Raw genomic sequence first — 20,453 nt, 5'->3', positions numbered from 1 at the left:
GCCATATGGCTAGCTCTCTGTACATAGATATGTTGGACTGATCTGCCAAGTAGGTAGCTCTCTGTATATGAACATATTGGACTTCTCTGCCATGTAGCTAGCTCTCAGTATATGACTAAGTTGGACTCATCTGCCATATAGCTAGTATCCTGTATATGGACATGTTTGACTACTCTTCTTCTAGGTAGCTCTCATTATATGAACTTGTTGGACACATCTGCCACGTAGCTAGAAGACTGTATTTGGAAATATTGCACTTCCATGCCATGTAGTTGGCTGTCTGTATATGGACATTTTGACTCGTCTGCTATGTAGCTAGCTCTCAGTGTATGGACACGTTGGACTCATTAGCCAGGTAGTTAGTACTCTTTTTATGGACATGTTTGACTACTGTGCCATGTAACAGGCTCTCAATATATGAACACTTTGGATTCACCTGCCTTGTAGCTTGAACTCTGTGTATGGAAATGATGCACTACTCTGTCATGTAGCTAGCTCTCTATATATAGACAAGATGGACTCATCTGCCTTGTGGCTAGAACTCTGTATATGGAAATGTTGCATTACCCTGCCATGTGGCTAGCTCTCTGTATATGGACATTTTGGATTCATCTGCCATGTAGATAACTCTTTGTACATGGATATGTTGGATTGATCTGCCAAATAGGTAGCTCTCTGTATATGAACAAATTGAACTTGTCTGCCATGTAGCTAGCTCTCAGTATATGGACACGTTGGACTCATTGGCCAATTAGCGAGTACTTTTTAAATGGATATGTTGGCCTACTCTGCAATGTAGCTAGCTCTCAGTATTTGAACACATTGGACTCATCTGCCATGTAGCCTGAACTATGTATGTGGAAAGATGTGCTACTCTGCCAAGTAGCTAGCGGTCTGTACATGGACATTTTGGTCTCATCTGCCATGTATATATCTCTCTGTGCATGGATATTTTAGACTGATCTGCCATGTAGGCAGCTCTCAGTATATGGACATGTTGGACACATCAGCCATGTTGCTAGAACTCCGTATATGGAAATGTTGCACTACTCTGCCAGGTAGAAGACTCTCTGCATATAGAAAAGTTGGACTCATCTGCCTTGTAGCTGGAACTCTGTATATGGAAATGTTGCACTACCTTGCCATGTAGCTAGCTCTCTATATATGGACATTTTGGACTTGGCTGCCATGTAGCTAGCTCTCTGTACATGGATATGTTGCATTGATCTGCCAAGTAGTTAGCTCTCTGTATATGAACATATTGGACTTGTAGGCCATGTAGCTATCTCTCTATTATATGTGCATGTTGGACTCTTCTGCCATGTAGCTAGTACCCTGTATATGGAAATGTTGGACTACCCGACCATGTAGCTAGCTCTTTATTTAGACAAGTTGGACTTATCTGCTTTGTAGTTAGAACTCTGTATATGGAAATGTTGCACTACCCTGCCATGTAGCTAGCTCTCTGTATAAGGACATTTTGGACTTTCCTGCCATGTAGCTAGCTCTCTGTACTTGGATATGTTGGACTGATCTGACAAGTAAGTAGCTCTCTGTGTATGAACACATTGGATTTTTCTCCCATGTAGCTAGCTCTCAATATATGGACACGTTGGATTAATTAGCCTGGTAGTTAGTTCCCTCGTCTGTGTATAGACAAGTTGGACTAATCTGCCTTGTAGCTAGAACTATATGTATGGAAATGTTGGACTACTGTGCTATGTACCTAGCTCTCTGTATATGGACATTTTGTACTTGTCTGCCATGTAGCTAGATCTCTGTACATGGTTATGTTGGACTGATCTGCCAAGTACATAGCTATCTCTATATGAACATATTGGACTTGTCTGCCATGTAGCTAGCTCTCAGTATATGGACATGTCAGACTCATTAGCCAGGTAGATAGTACACTTTATATGGACCTGTTGGACTACTCTGCCATGTAGCTAGCTCTCAGTATATGAATACTTTGGACTCATCTGCCATGTAGCTTGAACTCTGTATTTGGAAATGATGCACTAATCTGCCATGTAGCTAGATCTCAGTATATCGACATGTCGGACTTTTAAGCCAGGTAGCTAGTACTCTTTATATGGACTTATTGGGCTACTCTGCCATATAGCTAGCTCTCAGTATATGCACACTTTGGAGTTATTTGCCTTGTAGCTTGAATTCTGTGTATGGATATGATGCACTACTCTGCCATGTAGCTAGCTCTCGATATATCGACTAATTGGACTCATCTACCTTGTGGCTAGAACTCTGTATATGGACATTTTGGACTACGCTGCCATGTAGCTAGCTTTCAGTATATGGACAAGTGGATATATATGCCATGTACCTAGAACTCTGTATAGGACATGTTGGACTACTCTGCCATGTAGCTAGCTCTCTGTATATAGACAAGTTTGTTTCATCTGCCTTGTGGGTAGTACTCTGTACAGGGAAATGTTGCACTACCCTGCATGTAGCTAGCTCTCTGTTTATAGACAAGTTGTACTCATCTGCCTTGTAGTTAGAACTGTGTATATGGACATGTTGCACTGAACACGTCGCACACATCTGCCATGTAGCTATAGCTAGCTCTCTGTACATGGATATGTTTAACTCATCTGTCAAGTAGGTAGCTCACTGTATATGAACATATTGGACTTCTCTGCCATGTAGCTAGCTCTAAGTATATGGATGTGTTGGACTCATCTGCCATGTAGGTAGTACCCTCAATATAGACAGGTTGGTCTACTCTGTCATGTAGCTAGCTCTCAGTATATGGACTAATTCGACACATCTGTCATGTAGCTAGAACTCTGTATATGGAAATGTTGCACTACACTGCTGTGTAGTTAGCTCTCTGTATATAGACAAGGTGGACTCATCTGCCTTGTAGCTAGAACTCTGTATATGGAAATGTTGGACTTCTCTGTCATGTAGCTAGTATCCTGTATATTGACATGTTGGAGTACTCTGCCATGTAGCTAGCTTTCAGTATATGGATATGTTGGACTCATTATCCAGGTAGCTAGTACTCTTTATATGGACATGTTTGACTACTCTGCCATGCAGCCAGCTGTCAGTATATGAACACTTTGTAATCATCTGTCAGGTAGCTAGAACTCTGTATATGGAAATGTTACAGTTTCCTGCCATGTGGTTAGGTCTCGGTATATGGACATTTTGGATTTGTATGCCATGTAGCTAGCTCTCTGTACATGGATATATTGTACTGATCTGCCAATTAGGTAGCTCTCTGTATATGAACATAATCGACTTGTCTTCCATGTAGCTAGCACTAAGTATATGGACATTTTGGACTCATCTGCCAGGTACCTAGTGACCTGTATAGGGACATGTTGGACTACCCTGACATTTAGTTATATGGACCAGTTGGACTCATCTGCCATGTAGCTAGCTTTCTGTGCATGGATATTTTGGACTGATCTGTCATGTAGGTAGCTCTCAGTATATGGACAAGTTGGAAACATCTGCTATGTTGTTAGAACACTGTATATGGAAATGTTTCACTACTCTACCGTGTAGCCAGCTATCTGTATATTGACATTTTGGACTCACCTGCAATGTAGCTTGAACTCTCTAAATGGAAATGTTACACTACTCTGCCATGCAGCTAGCTTTCTGTATATGGACATTTAAGACTCATCTGACAAGTAGCCATCTCTCAATATATGGACATGTTGGACTCATCTGCCATGTAGCTAGTTCCTTGATTATGGGTATGTTGGACTGATTTGCCATGTAGATAGCTCTCAGTATATGGACATGTTGGACACCTCTGCCAGGTAACTAGAACTGTGTATATGGAAATAGTGCACTACTCTGCCGTGTAGCTTCCTCTATGTATATAGACAAGTTGGACTCATCTGCCTTGTAGCTAGAACTCTGTATATGGAAATGTTGCACTGCATTGCCATGTAGCTAGCTCTCTGTATATTGACATTTTGGACTTATGTGACATGTAGCTGGCTCTCTGTACATGGATATGATGGACTGTTCTGCCAAGTTGGTAGGTCTCTGTATATGAACATATTGGACTTGTCTGCCAAGTAGCTAGCTCTCAGTATATGAACATGTTGGACTCATCTGCCATGTATCTAGTACCCTGTATATGGACATGTTGGATTACTCTGCCATGTAGCTAGCTCTAAGTATATGGGCACGTTGGACACATCTATCATGTCGCTAGAAATCTGTATATGGAAATGTTGCACTACCATAACATGTAGATAGTTCAGTGTATATGGCCATTTTGGACTCTTCTGCCATATAGCTAGCTCTATGTACATGGATATGTTGGACTGATCTGAAAAGTAGGTAGCTCTCTGTATATGAACATGTTCGACTTGTCTGACATGTGGTTAGCTCTAAGTATATGGACACGTTAGACTCATTAGCCAGTTATCTAGTACTATTTATATGGACATGTTGGGCTACTCTGAAATGTAGCTAGCTCTCTGTATATAGACAAGTTGGACTCATCTGCATTGTAGCTGGAATTCTGTATATGGAAATGGTGTACCATCATGCCGTGTCGCTAGCTCTCTGTATATGGACATATTGGACTTGTATGACATGTAGTTACCTCTCTTTACATGGATATGTTGGACAGATCTGCCAAGTAGGTAGCTATCTGTATATGAACATATTGGTCTTGCTGTCATGTAGCTATCTTTAAGTATATGGACATGTTGGACTCATTAGCCAGGTAGCTAGTACTCCATTTATGGACATGTTCGACTAATATACCATGTAGCCAACTCTCAGTATATGAAAATATTGGACTCATCTGCCATGTAGCTTGAACTCTGGATATGGAAATTATGCACTACCCTGCCATTTAGCTAGCTCTCTGTACATGGATATGTTGGACTTATCTGCCATATTGTTAGCTCTCAGTATATGGACATGTCGCACACATCTGTAATGTAGCTAGAACTTTGTATATAGAAATGTTGCACTACCCTCCCATGTAGCTAGCTCTCTGTATATGGACATTTTGGATTCGTCTACCATGTAGCTAGCTCTCTGGACATGGATATGTTGAATCCATCTGCCAAGTAGGTAGCTCACTGTATATGAACATATTGGACTTGTCTGCCATGTAGCTAGCTCTAAGTATATGGACATGTTGGACTCATCTGACATGTAGCTAGTACCCTCTGTATGGACAGGTTGGTCTACTCTGCCATGTAGCTAGCTCTCAGTATATGGACAAATTGGACACATCTGCCATGTAGCTAAAACTCTGTATATGGAAATGTTGCACTACTCTGCCATATAACTATCTCTCAGAATATGGGCACGTTTGACTCATCTGCCTTGTAGCTAGAACTCTGTTTATGGAAATGTTGCACTGGACATGTCGCACACATCTGCCATGTTGCTAGAACATTGTAGATGGAAATGTTGCACTACCCTGCCATAGAGCTAGCTTTCTGTACATGGATATGTTGAACTCATCTGCCAAGTAGGTAGCTCACTGTATATGAACATATTGGACTTGTCTGCCATGTAGCTAGCTCAAAGTACATGGACGTGTTGGACTCATCTGCCATGTAGCTAGTACCTTCAATATAGACAGGTTGGTCTACTCTGCCATGTAGCTAGCTCTCAATATATGGACACATTGGACACATCTGCCATGTAGCTAAAACTCTGTATATGGAAATGTTGCACTATTCTGCCGTGTAGTTAGCTCTCTGTATATAGAAATGTTGGACTCGTCTGCCATGTAGCTAGTACCCTGTATATGGACATGTCGGAGTACTCTGCGATGTAGCTAGCTGTCAGTAGATGGACATGGTGGACTCATTATCCAGGTAGTTAGTACTCTTTATATGGACATGTTGGACTACACTGCAATGTAGCTAGCTCATAGTATATGGACATGTTGGACACATCTGACATGTACCAAGTATTCTGTGTATGGAAATATTGTACTACTCTGCTGTGTAACTATCACTCTGTATATAGACAAGTTGGACTCATCTGCCTTGTAGCTTGAACTCTGTATATGGAAATGTTGGACTCGTCTGCCAGGTAGCTACAACCCTGTATATGGACATTTTGGACTTGTCTTCCATGTAGCTTGAACTCTTTATGTGGAAATTATGCACAACTCTGCCATGTAGCAAGCTCTGTGTATATGGACATTTTGGATTAGTCTGACATGTAGCTAGCTCTCTGTGCATGGATATTTTGGACTGAGCTTCCATGTAGATAGCTCTCAGTATATGGACATGTTGGACACATCTACCATGTATCTAGAACTCTGTATATGGAAATGTTGCACTACTCTGCCATGTAGCTAGCTCTCAGTATCTGAACACGTTGGACACATCTGCCTTGAAGCTAGAACTCTTTATATGGAAATGTTGCACTACTCCTCCATGTAGCTATCTCTCAGAATATGGACACGTTGGACTCATCTGCCCTGTAGCTAGAACTCTGTATATGGAAATGTTTGATTCGAATGCCATGTAGCTAGTACCCTATATATGGACATGTCGGAGTACTCTGCCATGTAACTAGCTGTCAGTAGATGAACATGTTGGACTACTCTGCAATGTAGCTAGCTCATAGTTTATGGACACGTTGGACACATCTGACATATACCGAGAATTCTGTGTATGGAAATGTTGTACTACTCTGCTGTGTAACTACCACTCTGCATATAGACAAGTTGGACTCATCTGCCTTGTAGCTTGAACTCTGTATATGGAAATGTTGGACTCATCTGCCAGGTAGCTACAACACTGTATATGGACATTTTGGACTCGTCTGCCATGTAGCTTGAACTCTTTATATGGAAATCATGCACAACTCTGCCATGTAGCAAGCTCTGTGTATATGGACATTTGGATTAGTCTGACATGTAGCTAGCTCTCTGTGCATGGATATTTTGGACTGATCTTCCATGTAGGTAGCTCTCAGTATATGGATGCTTTGGAAACATCTGCCATGCAGCTAGAAGTCTGTATATGGAAAAGTTGCACTACTCTGCCATGGAGCTAGCTTTCTGTATATGGATATTTTGGACTCATCTGCCATGTAGCTTGATCTCTGTTTTTGGAAATGTTACACTACTCTGCCATGCAGCAAGCTCTCTGTATATGGACATTTTCGACTCATCTGAAATGTAGCTATCTCTCAGTATATGAACATGTCAGACTCATCTGCCATGTAGCTAGTTCTCTGTATATGGGCATGTTGGACTGATTTGCCATGTATGTAGCTCTCTGTATATGGACTTGTTGAACACCTCTGCCATGTAGCTAGAACTCCGTATATGTAAATAGTGGACTACTCTACCATGTAGCTAGCTCTCTCTATATAGATATTTTGGACTCGTCTGCCATGCAGCTAGCTCTCTGTACATGTATATGTTGGACTGATCTGCCAAGTAGCTCTTTATATATGAACATATTGGATTTGTCTGCCATGCAGCTAGCTCTCATTACATGGACATGTTGGACTCAATAGCCAGGTAGCTAGTACTCTTTAGATGCACATGTTGGATTACTGCCATGTAGCTAGCTTTCAGTATATGAACACTTTGGAATGATCTGTCATTTAACTAGCTCTCTGTATATGAACACTTTGGACTTGTCTGCCATGTATCCAGCTCTCAGTATATGGACATGTTGGGCTCATCTGCCATGTAGCAAGTATCCTGTATATGGACATGTTGGACTACTCTGCTATTTAGTTAGTTCCCCATTTTAAGACAAGTTGAACTCGTCTGCCTTTTAGGTAGAACTCTGTATATGGAAATGTTGCACTCTCATGTCATTTAGGTAGTTCTCTGTATATAGACAATTTGGACTCATCTGCTAGTAGCTAGAAATCTGTACATGGAAATGTTAAACTAACCTGCCATGTAGCTAGCTCTCTGCATTTGGACATTTTATACTCATTTTTCTTGTAGCTAGAACTCTGTATATGGAAATGTTGCACTACCCTGCCATGTAGCTAGCTCTCTGTATATGGATATTTTGATCTCGTCTTCCTTGTAGCTAGCTCTCTGCACATACATATGTTGGAATGATCTGTCAAGTAGTTAGCTGTCTGTATGTGAACATATTGGACTTGTCTGCCATGTAACAAGCTCCCATTATATAGACAAGTTGAATTCATCTGCCTTGTAACTAGAACTCTCTATATGGAAATGTTGCACTACCCTGCCATGTAGCTATCTGTCTGTACATGGCTATGTTGGACTGATCTGCCAAGTAGGTAGCTCTTAATATATGGACACTTTGGACACATCTACCATGTAACTAGACCTCCGTATATGGAAATGTTACACAACTCTGCCATGTAGCTAGCTGTCTGTGTATAGACAAGTTGGACTCATCTGCCTTGTAGCTAGAACTCTGTATATGGAAATGTTGCACTACCCTGCCATGTAGCTGGATTTCTGTATATGGACAATTTGGAATCGTCTGCCATGTACCTCGCTCTCTGTACATGAATATGGTGGAGTGATCTGCCAAGTAGGTAGCTCTCTGTATAATGAACATATTGGACTTGTCTGGCATATAACTAACTCTCAGTCTATGGACATGTTAGACACATCTGCCGTGTAGCTCAAACTCTGTATATGGAAATGTTGCACTATTCTGCCATGTAGCTAGATCTCTGTATATGGACATTTTGGACTTGTCTGCCATGTAGCTAGCTCTCTGTATATGGATATGTTGGACTCATCTGCCTACTAGGTAGATGTCTATATATGAACATATTGGACTTGTCTGCCATGTAGCTAGTTCTCAGTATATGGATATGTTGGACTCAATTGCCATGTAGCTAGTATCCTGTATATGGACATGTTGGAGTAATCTTCTTGTAGGAAGCTCTCATTATATGGACACGTTGGACACATCTGCCATGTAGCTAGAACTCTGTATTTGGAAATGTTGCACTTCCTTGTCATGTAGCTAGCTGTCTGTATATGGACATTTTGACTCGTCTGCCATGTAGCTAGCTCTTGTACATGGATATGTTGGACTGATCTGCCAAGTAGGTAGATATCTGTACATGAACATATTTACCCTTTTCTGCCATGTAGCTAGCTCTCAGTGTATGGAAACATTGGACTCATTAGCCAGGTAGATAGTACTCTTTATATAGACATGTTTGACTACTCTGCCATGTAGCTTCCTCTCAGTATATGAACACTTTGGTCTCATCTGCCATGTAGCTTGAACTCTGTTTATGGAAATGATGCACTACTCTGCCATGTAGCTAGCTCTCAGTATCTGAACACATTAGACTCATTTGCTTTGTAGCTTGAATACTGTGTATGGAAATGATGCACTATTCTGACATGTACCTAGCTCTCTATATATAGACAAGTTGGACTCATCTGCCTTGTGGCTAGAACTCTGTATATGGACATGTTGGAGTACTCTGTCATGTAGCTACTTCTCTGTATATAGACAAGTTGGACAAATCTGTCTTGTGGCTAGAATTCTGTATATGGAAACAATGCACTACCTTGCCATGTAGCTATCTCTCTGTTTATAGACAAGTTGGATTTATCTACCTTGTAGCTAGAACTCTGTATATGGAAATGTTGCACTACCGTACCATGTAGCTAACTCTCTCTATATGGACATTTTGGACTTGTCTGCCATGTAGCTAGCTCTCTGTACATGAATATGTTGACTTGATCTGCCAAGTAGGTAGCTCTCTGTATATGAATATATTGGACTTATCTGTCATGTAGCCAGCTCTCAGTATATGTAAATGTTGGACTCATCGGGCATGTAGCTTGTACCCCATATATGAACATGTTGGACTACTCTGCTTGTGCCTAGCGCCCAGTTTATGGACACATTGAACACATCTGCCATGTAGTTAGAACTCTTTATTTGGAAATGTTGCACTACCCTGCCATGCAGCTAGCTCTTTGTAAATGGACATTTTGGATCGTCTGTCATGTAGTTATCTCTCTGTAGATGGATATGTTGGACTGATCTGCCAAATATGTAGCTATCTCTATATGAACATATATGAATTGTCTGCCTTATAGTTAGCTCTCAGTATATGTACACATTGGACTCATTAGCCAAGAAGCGAGTACTCTTTACATGGACATGTTAGACTACTCTGCCATGTAGTTAGTTCTCAGTATATGAACACTTTGTTCTCATCTGCCATGTAGCTTGAACTCTGTATATGGAAATTATGCCCTGCCCTGCCATGTAGTTACCTCTCTGTATATAGACAAGTTGGACTTATCTGCCTTGTAGCTAGAAATCTGTATATGGAAATGTTTCACTAAAGTGCCATGTAGCTAGCTCTCAGTATATGGACATTTTGGACTCGTCTGCCATGTAGCTAGCTCTCTGTACATGGATATTTTGGATTGATCAGCCAAGCAGGTAGCTCTCTGTATATGAACATATTGGACTTTTCTGCCCTGTAGCTAGCTCACAGTATATGGCCATTTTCTATTCATCTACCACGTAGCTAGTACCCTGTATATGGACATGATGGACTACTCTGCTTATAGCTATCTCTCAGTATATGGACACGTTGGACACATCAGCCATGTAGATAAAACTCTCAGCCATGTAGATAAAACTCTGTAATTTTAAATGTTGCACTACCCTACTATGTAGCTAGCTCTCAGTATATGGACATGTAGGACTCATGTGCCATTTAACTAGTACCCTTTATATGGACATGTTGGACTACTCTGCCATGTAGCTAGCTCTCTGTATATAGATAAGTTGCAATCATCTGCCTTGTAGCTAGAATAATGTATATGGACACGTTGAACTACCCTGCCATGTACCTAGCTCTCTGTATATAGGCAAGTTGGACTCATCTGCCTTGCAGCTAGAACTCTGTATATGGAAATGATGCATTACTCCACCATGTAGCTAGCTCTCAGTATATGGACATGTTGGACACATTAGCCAGGCAGCTAGTACTCTTTATATAGACATGTTGGATTACTCTGCCATGTAGCTAGCTCTCAGGATATTAACACTTTGGACACATATGCCTAGTAGCTAGAACTCTGTATATGGAAATGTTGCACTACCTTGCCATGTAGCTAGCTCTCTGTATATGAACATATTGAACTTGTCTGCCATGTAGCTAGCTTGCAGTATATGGACATGATGGACTCATTAGCCAAGTAGTGAGTACTTTTTATATGGACATGTTGGCCTACTCTGCCATGTTGCTAGCTCTCAGTATATGAACACTTTGGACTCATCTGCCATGTAACCTGAACTCGGTCAATCATAAATATGCATTCCTCTGACGTGTAGCTAGCTCTCTGTAAATGGACATTTTGGACTCGACTGCCAGGTATCTAGCTCTCTGTGCATGGATATTTTAGACTTATATGCCATGTAGGTAGCTCTCAATATATGGACATGTTGGACACCTCAGCCCTGTAGCTAGAACTCCGTATATGGAAATGTTGTACTACTCTGACTTGTAGCTAGCTCTGTGTATATAGACAAGTTGGACTCATCTGCCTTGTAGCTAGAATTCTGTATATGGAAAGGTTGCACTACCCTGCCATGTAGCTAGCTCTCTGTATATGGACACTTTGGACTCATCTGACATGTAGCTAGAGCTCTATACATGGATATGTTGTACTGATATGCCAGGTAGGTAGCTCTCTGTATATGAACATATTGGAATTGTCTGCCATGTAGATAGGTCTCAGTATATGGACATGTTGGACTCATTAGCCAGGTAGCTAGTACTCTATTTATGGACATGTTGGACTACTCTGCCTTGTAGCTAGCTCTCAGTATATGGACATTTTGGACTCATCTGCCATGTAGCTAGTTTTTGGTACATGGATATGTTGGACTGATCTGACAAATAGGTACCTCTCTGTACATGAATATAATGGACATGACTACCATGTAACTAGCTCTCATTATATGGGCATGTTGAACTCATCTGTCATGTAGCTAGTGCCCTGTATACAGACATGTTGGAGTACTCTGCCATGTAGCTAGCTCTAATTACATGGACATGTTGGACACATCTGTAATGCAGCTAGAACTCTGCATATGGAAATGTTGCACTAACCTGCCATGTAGCTAGCTTTCTGTATATGAACATATTGCACTTGTCTGCCATGTAACTAGCTCTCATTTTACGGACATTTTGGAATCATCTGTCATGTAGCTTGAACTCTGTATATGGAAAAGATGGATTACTCTACCATGTAGCTAGCTTTCAGTATATGGACATGTGGGACTCATCGGCCATGTAGCTAGTATTCTGTATATGGACATGTTGCACTACCCTGTCATGCAGCTAGCTCTCTGTATATAGACAAGTTGGACTCACCTGCCTCGTAGCTAGAACTCTGTATATGGAAATGTTGTACTACCCTGCCATGTAGCTAGCTCTCTATATATGGACATTTTGGACTCGTCTGCCATGTAGCTAGTTCTTGGTACATGGATGTGTTGGACTGATCTGCCAAGTAGGTAGCTCACTGTACGTGAACATATTGGACTTGACTGCCATGTAGCTAGCTCTTGATATATGGCATGTTGGATTCATCTCTCATCTAGCTAATGCCCTGTGTATGGACATGTTGGACTACTCTGCCATATAGCTAGCTCTCAGTATATAGACATGTTGGATTCATCTGCCATATAGCTCGTACCCTGTACATGGAAATGTTGCACTACCCTGTCATATAGCTAGCTCTCTGTATATAGACAAGTTGGACGCATCTGACTTGAAGCTAGAACTCTGTATATGGAAATGTTCCATTACCGTGACATGTAGCTAGCTCTTTGTGTATGGACATTTTGGACTCATCTGCCTTGTAGCTAGAACACTGTATATGGAATGTTGCAATGCACTGCCATGTAGCTAGCTCTGTATATATGGATATTTTGGAATCGTGTGCCATGTAGGTAGCTCTCTGAACATGGATATGATGGATTGATCTTGCAAGTAGGAAGCTCTTTGTATATGAACATATTAGACTTCTCTGACATGTAGCTAGCTCTCAGTATATAGACAAGTTGAACTCATCTGCCATGTAGCTAGAACTCTGTATATGGAAGTGTTGTACAACCCTGCCTTGTATTTAGCTCTCTTTATATCAACATATTGGACTTTGTTTCCATGTAGCTAGCTCTCAGTATATGGACATGTAGGGCTCATCGGCCATGTGGCGTGTACTCTGTATATGGACAAGTGGGAATACTCTGCCATGTAGTTAGTTCTCAGTATATGGACACATTGGACACATCTGCCATGTAGCTAGTAATCTGTATATGGATATGTTGCATTACTCTGTCATGTAGGCAGCTCTCAGTATATGGACACGTTAGACACATCTGCCATGTAGCTAGAACTCTGTATTTGGAAATTTGCACTTCTCTGTCATGTAGCAAGTTCTCTGTACATAGACAAGTTGCATTCCTCTGCCTTTTAGCTGGAACTCTGTATATGTAAATGTTGCACTACCCTGCCATGTAGCTAGTATATAGACAAGTTGGATTTGTCTGCCTTGTAGCTAACTTTCAGTATATGGACATGTTGGACTCATTTGACATGCAGATAATACCCTGTATATGGACATGTTGGACTGATCTGCCATGTAGTTAGCTCTTAGTATATTGACACTTTGGACACATCTGCCATGTAACTAGACCTCCATATACGGAAATGTTACACTACCCTGCTATGTAGGTTGCTCTCTGTATATGGGCATTTTGGACTCATCTGCCATGTAACTAGAACTCTATATACGGAAATGTTACACTACTCTGCCATGTAGCTAGCTGTGTGTATACAGACAAGTTGGACTCATCTGCCTTGTAGCTCGAACTCTGTATATGGAAGTGTTGCACTACCCTGACATGTAGCTGGCTGGCTGTATATGGAAAGTTTGGACTCGTATGCCGTGTACCTAGCTCTCTGTACATGGATATGTTGGAGTGATCTGCGATGTAAGTAGCTCCCTGTATACTGAGCATATTGGACTTGTCTGGTATGTAGCTAGCTCTCAGTATATGGAACTGTTGAACTCATTAGCCAGGTAGCTAGTACTCTTTATGAGGACATATTGGTCTACTCTGCCATGTAGCTAGCTCTCAGTATATGAACACTTTGGAGATATCTGCCTTGTAGCTTGAACTCGGTGTATGGATATGATGCACTTCTCTGGCATGTAGCTACCTCTCTATATATAAACAAGTTGGACTCATCTACCTTGTGGCTAGAACTCTGTACATGGACTTGTTGGACTACTCTGCCATGTAGCTAGCTCTCTGTTTATAGACAAGTTGGACTCATCTTCCTTGTAGCAAGAACTCTGTATATGGAAATATTGCACTACCATGCCATGTACCTAGCTCTCTGTATATGGACAATTAGGACTCCTCTGCCATGTAACTAGACTATGTACATGGATATGTTGGATTGATCTGCCAAGTAGGTAGCTCTCTGTATATGAACATATTGGACTTGTCTGCCATGTAGCTAGCTCTTAGTATATGGACATGTTGGACTCATGTGGCATGTAGCTTGTCCCCTGTATATGGACATGTTGGAATTCTCTGCTTGTAACTAGCTCTCAGTTTATGGACACGTTGGACACATCTGCCATGTAGATAGAACTCTTAATTTGGAAATGTTTCACTACCCTGTCATGTAGCTATCTCTCTGTATATGGACATTTTGGACTCGTCTGCCATGTAGTTAGCTCTCTGTACAGGGATATGTTGGACTGATCTGACAAGCAGATAGCTATCTGTATATGAACATGTTTGACTTCTCTGCCATGTAGCTAGCATTCAGTATATGGACACGTTGGAGTTATTAGCCAAGTAGCAATTTCTTTTTATATGGACATGTTGGTCTACTCTGCCATGTAGCTAGCTCTCAGTATATGAGCACTTTGGACTCATCTGCCATGTAGCCTGAACTCGGTATATGGAAAAGATGTATTACTCTGCCATGTAGCTAGCTCTCTATATATGGACATTTTGGATGCATCTGCCATGTAGCTAGAACCCTGTCCATGGAAATGTTGCAGAACTCTGTCATGAAGCTAGCTCTCTGTACATGGATGTGTTTGACTGATCTGCCATGTAGCTAGTACCCTGTATAAGGACATGTTTGACTACTCTGCCTTGTAGTTAGTTCTCCGTATATAGACAAGTTGGACTCATCGACCTTGTAACTAGACCTATGTATATGGAACAGTTGAACTACCCTACCATGTAGCTAGCTCTCAATATATGGACACGTGGGACACATCTGCCATTTAGCTAGAACTCTGTATATCTAGCTTTTTGTGCATGGATATTTTAGACTGATCTGCAATGTAGGTCGCTCTCAGTATATGGACATGTTGGACACATCAGCCATGTACCTATAATTCCGTATATGGAAATGTTGCACTACTCTAACATGTAGCTAGCTCTCTGTATATAGACAAGTTGAACTCATCTGTCTTGTAGCTAGAACTCTGTATATGGAAATGTTGCACTACCCTGCCATGTAGCTAGCTCTCTCTATATGGACATTTTGGATTTGTCTGCCATGTAGCTGGCTCTCTGTACATGGATATGTTTATCTGATCTGCCAAGTAAGTAGCTCTCTGTATATGAACATATTGGCCTTGTCTGCCATGTAGCTAGCTCTCAGTATATGACTAAGTTGGACTCATATGCCATGTAGCTAGTATCCTGTATATGGACATGTTGGACTACTCTTCTTGTAGGTAGCTCTCATTATATGGACATGTTGGACACATCTGCCATGTAGTTAGAACTCTGTATTTGGAAATGTTGCACTTCCATGCCACGTAGTTAGCTGTTTGTATATGGACATTTTGACTCATCTGGCATGTAGCTAGCTCTCTGTACATGGATATGTTTGACTAATCTGCCAAGAAGGTAGCTATCTGTATATGAACATTTTTTGACTTGTCTGCCCTCTAGCTAGCTCTCAGTGTATGGACACGTTGTACTCATTAGCCAGGTAGCTAGCACTCTTTATATGGACATGTTGGACTACTCTTCCATGTAGCTAGCTCTCAGTTTATGAACGCTATGGACTCATCTGCCTTGTAGCTTGAACTCTGTGTATGGACATGATGCAATACTCTGCCATGTAGCTTGCTCTCTCTATATAGACAAGTTAGATTCATTTTCCTTGTGGCTAGAACTCTGTATATGTAAAATATTGCACTACTATGACATGTACCTATCTCTGTTTATATGGATAATTTGGACTTGTATGCCATGTAGCTAGCTCTGTGTACATGGATATGTTAGATTGATCTGCGCAATAGGTAGCTCTCTTTATATGAACATATTGGACTTGTCTGCCAGGTAGCTAGCTATCAGTATATGGACACGTTGGACTCATTAGCCAAGAAGTGAGTACTTTTTGTATGGACATGTTGGCCAACTCTGCCATGTAGCTAGCTTTCAGTATATGAACACTTTGGACTCATCTGCCATGTATCATGAAATTGGTATATGGAAAAGATGCATTAATCTGCCATGTAGCTTGCTCTCTGTATATGGACATTTTGGACTCATCTGCCATGTATCTAGCTCTCTGTGCATGGATATTTTAGACAGATCTGCCATGTAGGTAACTCTCAGTATATGGACATGTAGGACACCTCAGCCATGTAGCTATAATTCCGTATATGGAAATGTTGCTCTACTCTGAAATGTAGCTAGCAATTCTGCCTTGTAGCTAGCTCTCTGTAAATGGACATTTTGGACTCGATTGCCAGGTATCTAGCTCTCTATGCATGGATATTTTAGACTTATCTGCCATGTAGGTAGCTCTCAATATATGGACATGTTGGACACGTCAGTCCTGTAGCTAGAACTCCGTATATGGAAATGTTGTACTACTCTTACTTTTAGCTAGCTCTGTGTATATAGACAAGTTGGACTCATCTGCCTTGTAGCTAGAACTCTGTATATGGAAATGTTTTGCTTCCCTGCCATGTAGCTATCTTTTTTATATGGACATTTTGACTTGTCTGCCATGTATCTAGCTCTCTGTATATGGATATGTTTATCCGATCTGCCAAGTAGGTAGCTATCTGTATATGAACATTTTTGGACTTGTCTGCTACGTAGCTAGCTCTCAGTGTATGGACATGTTGGACTCATTAGCCAGGTAGCTAGTACACTTTATATGGACATGTTGGACTACTCTGCCATGTAGCAAGCTCTCAATATATTAACACTTTGGACTCATCTGCTATGTAGCTTGAACTTTGTATATGGAAATGATGCTCTACTCTTCCATGGAGCTAGCTCTCAGTATATGAAGATGTTGGACTCATTAGCCAGGTAGCTAGTACTCTTTATATGGATGTGTTGGACTACTCTGCCATGTAGCTAGCTCTCAGTATATTTACACTTTGGACTCATATGCCTTGTAGCTAGAACTCTTTATATGGAAATGTTGCAATACTCTGACATGTATTAGACATACTCTGTGTATATAGACAAGTTGGATTCTTCTGCCTTGTAGCTAGAATTCTGTCTATGGAAATGTTGCACTATCCTGCCATGTAGCTAGTTCTCTGTATATGGACATTTTGGACTAGTCTGCCATGTAGCTAGCTCTCTGTACATGGATATGTTGGACTGACCTGCCAAGTAGGTAGCTCTCTGTATATGAACATATTGGACTTGTCTGCCTTGTAGATAGCTCTCAGTATATGACTAAGTTGCACTCATCGGCCATGTAGCTAGTATCCTTTATATGGACATGTTGGACTACTCTTCTTGTAGGTAGCTCTCATATATATGAACATGTTGGACACATCTTCCATGTAGCTAGAACTCTGTATTTTGAAATGTTGCAATTCCATGCCATGAAGTTAGCTGTTTGTATATGGAAATTTTGACTCGACTGCTATATAGCTAGCTCTCAGTGTATGGACACGTTGGACTCATTAACCAGGTAGCTAGTACTCTTTATATGGACATGTTGGCCTACACTGCCATGTAGCTAGATCTCAGTATATGAACACTTTGGACTCATCTGCCATGTAGCCTGAACTTGGTATATGGAAAAGATGCATTACTCTGCCATGTAGCTAGCTCTCTGTATATGTACATTTTGGACTGGTCTGACATGTCGCTAGCTCTCTCTGCATGGATATTTTAGACTGATCCATCAGGTAGGTAGGTTAGGGTTATATGGACACGTTGGACACATCTGCCATGTAGCTAGAACTCTGTATATGGAAATGATGTTGCACTACTCTGCCATGTAGCTAGCTCTTTGTATATAGACAAGTTGGGCTCATCAGCCTTGCAGGTAGAACTCTGTATATGGAAATGATGCACTACACTGTCATGTAGCTAGCTTTCTGTATATGGACATTTTGGACTCATCTGCCATGAAGTATACTTTCAGTATATGGACATGATGGACTCATGTGCCTTATATCTATAATTCTGTATATGGAAATGTTGCACTACAATACCATGTAGCTAGCTCTCTATATACGGACATTTTGGACACATCTGCGGACATTTTGGACACATCTGTCTTGTAGCTAGAACTCTGTATATGGAAATGTTGCAGTACCCTGTCATGTAGCTAGCTTTATGTATACGGATATTTTTGACTTGTCTGTCATGTAGCTAGCTCTCTGTAGATGGATATGTTGGAATGATCTGCCAAGCAGATAGCTCTCTTTGTATGAACATACTGGACTTGTCTGCCTTCTAGCTAGCTCTCAGTATATGGACATGTTGTACTCATCTGCAGTGTAGCATTTACCCTGTATATGGACCTTGTGGACTGTTCTGCCATGTAGTTAGATCTCAGTATATGGACAAGTTGGACACATCTGCCATATAGCTAGAACTCTGTATATGGAAATGTTGTTCTACTCTGCCACGTAGAAAGTTCTCTGTATATAGACAAGTTGGACTCTTCTGCCTTGTAGTTACAACTCTGTATATGCAAATGTTGTACTACCTTGCCATGTAGATAGCTCTCTGTATATGTTGCACTACTCTGCAATGTACCTAGCTCTCAGTATATGAACACGTTGGAGACATCTGCCATGTAGCTAGAACTCTGTATATGGAAATGCTGCACTACCCTACCATGTAGCTAGCTCTCCGTATATGGAAATGTTGCAATACCCTTCCAGGCAGCTAGCTCTCTGTATACGGACATTTTGGACTAGTCTGCCATGTCGCTAGCTCTCTGTACCTGTTTATGTTGGACTGATCTGCCAAGTAGGTAGCTGTCTGTATATGAACGTATTGGACTTGTCTGTCATGTAGCTAGCTATCAGTATATGGACATGTTGGACACATCTACCATGTAGCTAGAACTCTGTATATGGACATGTTGGACTACCCTGCCATGTATCTAGCTCTCTGAATATAGACAAGTTGGACTCACCTGCCTTGTAGCTAGAACACTGTATATGGAAATGCTGAACTGCGCATCTATGTAGCTAGCTTTCTTTATATAGACATCTATACAGAGCCAAGATGCACTCATCTCCCTTGTAGCTAGTACCCAGGATATGGACATGTTGGACCAGTCTACCATATAGCCAGCTCTCTGTATATGGTCATTTTGGACACATCTGCATTGTAGCTAGCTCTCTGTGCATGGATATGTTGGAATGATCTGCCAAATAGGTAGATCTGTGTATATGAATATATTGGACTTGTGTGCCATGTAGCTAGCTCTCAGTATATAGACAAGTTGGACTCATATGCTTTAACTAGAACTCTGTATAAGGAAATGTTGCACTACCTGCCATATAGCTTGCTCTCTCTATACAAACGTATTTGACTTGTTTGGCATGTTGCTAGTTCTCAGTAAATGAATATGTTGGACTCATCTGTCATGTAGCTAGTACTCTGGTAATGGACATGATGGAATACTCTGCCATGTAGCTAGCTCTTAGTATATGAACCCTTTGGACTCATCTACCATGTAGCTTGAACTCTGTATATGGAAATGATGCACTACTCTGTCATGTAGCTATCCCTCTATACATAGCCAAGATGCACTCATCTATCTTGTAGCTAGTACCTTGTATATGGACATGTTGGACCACTCTGCCATGTAACAAGTCCTCTGTATATGGAGATTTTGGAAACATTTGCCATGTAGCTAGAACTGTGTAAAAGAAATGTTGCACTATGCTACCATGTAGTTAGCTTTATGTATATCAACATTTTGGACTCATCTGCCATGTAGCTATCTCTCTGTAAATGGATATGTTGTACTGATCTTCCAAATAAATAACTCTTTTTTTATGAACATATTGGACTTGTCTGCCATGTAGCTATCTCTCAGTATATAGACAAGTTGGACTCATCTGCCTTGTAGCTAGAACTCTGTATATGGAAATGTTACACTACCCTGCCATGTAGCTAACTCTCTGTATATGAACATATTGGACT

The sequence above is a fragment of the Chrysochloris asiatica genome, unplaced genomic scaffold (genome assembly GCF_000296735.1).
Source record: "Chrysochloris asiatica unplaced genomic scaffold, ChrAsi1.0 scaffold00296, whole genome shotgun sequence".
NCBI classification, from domain to species: domain Eukaryota; kingdom Metazoa; phylum Chordata; class Mammalia; order Afrosoricida; family Chrysochloridae; genus Chrysochloris; species Chrysochloris asiatica.
Note: the sequence above shows the minus strand (reverse complement) of the source record.